The sequence below is a fragment of the Otolemur garnettii genome, unplaced genomic scaffold (assembly GCF_000181295.1).
Source record: "Otolemur garnettii isolate 467f Iridium unplaced genomic scaffold, OtoGar3 scaffold00011, whole genome shotgun sequence".
Classification (NCBI taxonomy): Eukaryota; Metazoa; Chordata; class Mammalia; order Primates; family Galagidae; genus Otolemur; species Otolemur garnettii.
In genome coordinates this window covers 5,387,166-5,390,944 of record NW_003852406.1, presented here as the reverse complement: position 1 = coordinate 5,390,944, position 3,779 = coordinate 5,387,166, and positions in this window count along the sequence as shown.

Sequence of the window (3,779 nt, the reverse complement as noted above, 5' to 3'; positions counted from 1 at the left end):
GCTTGAGGCTCTGTCTCAAAAAAAAAAAAAAAAAACAACTTGAAATAGACAGAGTTAGAACATTTTGTGTTTAATCTGTTAAACCTGCTACAAGTACTCTAGCTTTGGCTTGGCCCCTGTAACACAGTGGTTACTGTGTCCGCCACATACACCAAAGCTGGCATGTTGGAACCCAGCCTGGGCCTGCCAAACAAGAATGACAACTACAACAACAATAACAAAATAAAAATAGCCAGGCATTGTGGCGGGCACCTGTAGTCCCAGCTCCATGGCAGCATACTGTAGTGAGACTCTGTCTTAAAAAAAAAAAAAAAAAGAACTATAGCTTTGAGGCATTTTCTAAATGAAGTGTGGGGATCCAGGATTTCTTATTTCTTAATCTAAACCTTGTGCTAATAACTGCATAAAACAAATATCAGAAGGGCACATTTCATTGTATAAAGCGCTCATTTCTAAACCTTATTATCTAAGGCAATGTATGGGTTGACAGTTTTTTTTCCAAGCGTTTGCCTTTCTTTCATCAGTCTCACTCTGTTGCCCTGGATAGAGTACCATGGTGTCAGCGTAGCTTACAGCAACCTCAAACTCTTGGGCTTCTAGACACCTACCATAACCCCGTCTAGTTTTTTTTATTTTCAATAGGGATGGGGTCTCACTCTTGCTCAGGCTGGTCTCAAAGTCCTAAATTCAAGCAATCAGCCTGCCTCAGCCTCCCAAAGTGTTATGATTACAAGTGTGAGCCACACGCTTGGCAGGTTGACCGATTTTTAAAAATAGAAGGCAGAGTATTTGTGTGGGGGTTCTACTTACAAATAATCAGACTATAAAATTTAAACATGCAAAGTAGGCTTGCTGGCTATATCTCCGTGGTTAGGGCGCCAGCCACATACGCCGAGGAAGGCACGGTTCAAACCTAGCCAGGGCCTGCTAAACAACAAGGACAACTGCAACAAAAAGTAGCTGGGTGTTGTGGCAGGTGCCTGTAGTCCCAACTACTTGGGAGGCTGAGGCAAGAGAATCGCTTAAGCCTAAGAGTTTGAGGTTGCTGTGAGCTGTGACACAACAGCACTCTACCATAGTGAGACTCTATCTCAAAAAAATAATAAACATGTAAAGTAATCAACAATAATGCTGCATTTGTTTACTAATGATACACTTTATATTGTTCTGTGGGTATACACATAGACACACATACATATGAATTATTGCCCGAAGAATCCTGGAGCTATGCTGCAGACTGATTAGGGCTGAAAGAAGGTCAAAGGGGCTACAGAGAGGTCGGAAAGAATCACCACTTTCTCGACCAGAAAGTTGGACAGGGCCCTGAAGCAAAAGGAAGAATTTTGGGTAAGTGTGACCTAGTTAACCAAGTATGTGCTGTTTCTGTAACATAAGACTCTAGCCTGTGACAAATGACCTCTAGCCACTGAAGTAAAACAATAATGATCCCTGTCACAGGGCAATGCATACCATAATTGCCACAAACAGCATAACACTAACAAACATTGTCTTACTATTACTTGTAAAATAACAGTTAATAATTATTGATACAGAATAAAGAAAATTAGATTGGGCGGCTCCTGTGCCTCAAAGGAGTAAGGCACCGGCTCCATATACCGGAGGTGGCAGGTTCAAACCCAGCCCCGAGCCAAAAACTGCAAAAAAAGAAAATTAGATTTATGTGACAACTAAGGTAATCTACAACCACTGAAACCAAGACAGCATGCCTGAAGGCCTCAGGGGAACCAATGAGAATTTTTATAAATGTAGGAGGAATTGGGATGAAAGTACTTACATTGGTGTATTGCTTTTGTGTGGGGTCTCCTCTCACTCACAAGGGAGACCCTTTTCCACTCTCCTGGAAAAGTCTGTGCTTATCTGTGCTTTGCTTTAAACAAAGTTGTACTTCTTGCTTTGCTATATTGGAGTCCCAGCTGCCTAATTTTCCACTTCCCCAGTTTCTTGCTCTCCCTTTGACTCAGCCAAACTTGCTAGTTTTCCAGGGTGAACCCAACCAAGTCCACTGAACTCCTCTAACACAGACCATAGCTGAAACTGTTGTATTCAGTCAGAAAGAATGTTAACTGTCATGAATATACAAAGTAATTTAGTAGCGAATGTTTTCTTTACCATCTATATGCAAGTATACCCTAAATTCCACTATAGTACATGAAAAGAAAGTAAATGGACATTCCAGAATATAGATGTGATTAGTCTTTTTTTTTTTTTTTTGGCCGGGGCTGGGTTTGAACCCACCACCTTTGGTATATGGGGCCAGTGCCCTACTCCTTTGAGCCACAGGCACTGCCTGATTATATAGTCTTTTTCTTTATTTTTGAGACAGAGGCTCTCTTTGTTGTCCTTGGTAGAATACCACAGAGTCATAGCTCACAGCAACCTCAAACTCTTGGGCTCAAGTGATCCTTTTGCCTCAGCCTTCAGAGTAGCTGGGACTACAGGCACTCACCACTATGCCTGGCTAATTTTAGAGAGCAGGGGTCTCACTCTTGCTCAGGTTGGTCTCAAACCCGTGAGCTCAGGCAATCCACCTGCCTCGGCCTCTTAAAGTGCTAGGATTATAGGCATCAACCACCATGCCTGGCCCCTGATTATATAATCTTAAACAAATTATTAATAAATGATTGATTGCTGAAACTCAGTGATGCATTTGTTACAGACTTTACCTCATCATTTACAGTATGTTTTAGGTGGCAATAAATTTATATGGCAGTAAAAATCACATGCTTCCTGTGGATATTTTATAAGTGCATTTTATATAAAAATCAATTTTTTTCTCTTAAAAAAAAGAAAGCCAGGCAGCGCCTATGGCTTGGTAGAGCGGCCACCCTATATACTAAAGGTGGTGGGTTCAAATCCGGCCCCGCCAAACTGCAACAAAAAAATAGCTGGGTATTGTGGCGGTGCCTGTAGTCCCAGCTACTGGGGAGGCTGAGGGAAGAGAATCGCCTAAGCCCAGGAGTTGGAGGTTGCTGTGAGCTGTGACGCTACAGCACTCTACAGAAGGCGATAAAGAGAGACTCTTGTTGACTACACCAATTGTTGGGTGGTGATTTCTTGCGGGGAGAGAAGGATGGCTTGGCCATGGGTGCAAGCTCACTCCTGGAATTGTATGAAAGCAAGAAACGACTACTACTATGGGTGGTAGTAGCAAAATGTCTTTATTCTCAACATCTTTTTATAGTAATCTAATCATGTACACCACATTGATCAATAATCCTAACATCCTCTATTCTTATCTTAAACTATAGAAAAGACAGAAAGTCAGAGAAAGTAAAATAACCATCTTAAGACTAGCCTCAAGCAAAAGACAGAAGGTCCAGGAAAGTAAGATAATCATCTTAAGACCAGCCTCAAGCTATTCCTCTCAAAAGACCTAAAACAACCCTACATTGTCTGACTTCTATTGTCAAAGTTAAAAGTCAGGACAAATAGGGGAGTAAAACTTTTTTTCTTCCATGTACTCAATTAAGTTTCCAAGAAACAGGCTCAATGACTCCGTTTTCCTGTGGCTTTGGAGGTCCCCCTCCCCATTACAATGGAGTGTTCCTTTACTCACATCAACCTTTGAGTCATGCCCCCTGCACAGACAGGCCATCTCAACCCTTATCTGGCAGGCTGACTGACTTCACAGTCAGGGTTCCATGTAGGAGGCTGTTATGCCGTGACTGCAGGCCTCCGCCATGCTCTCCCAGGTCGCTAGGCTCGATAAAGACACACAATACTCAGGAGTCTTCACTCAGTTTCTGGAATTAAAAGAG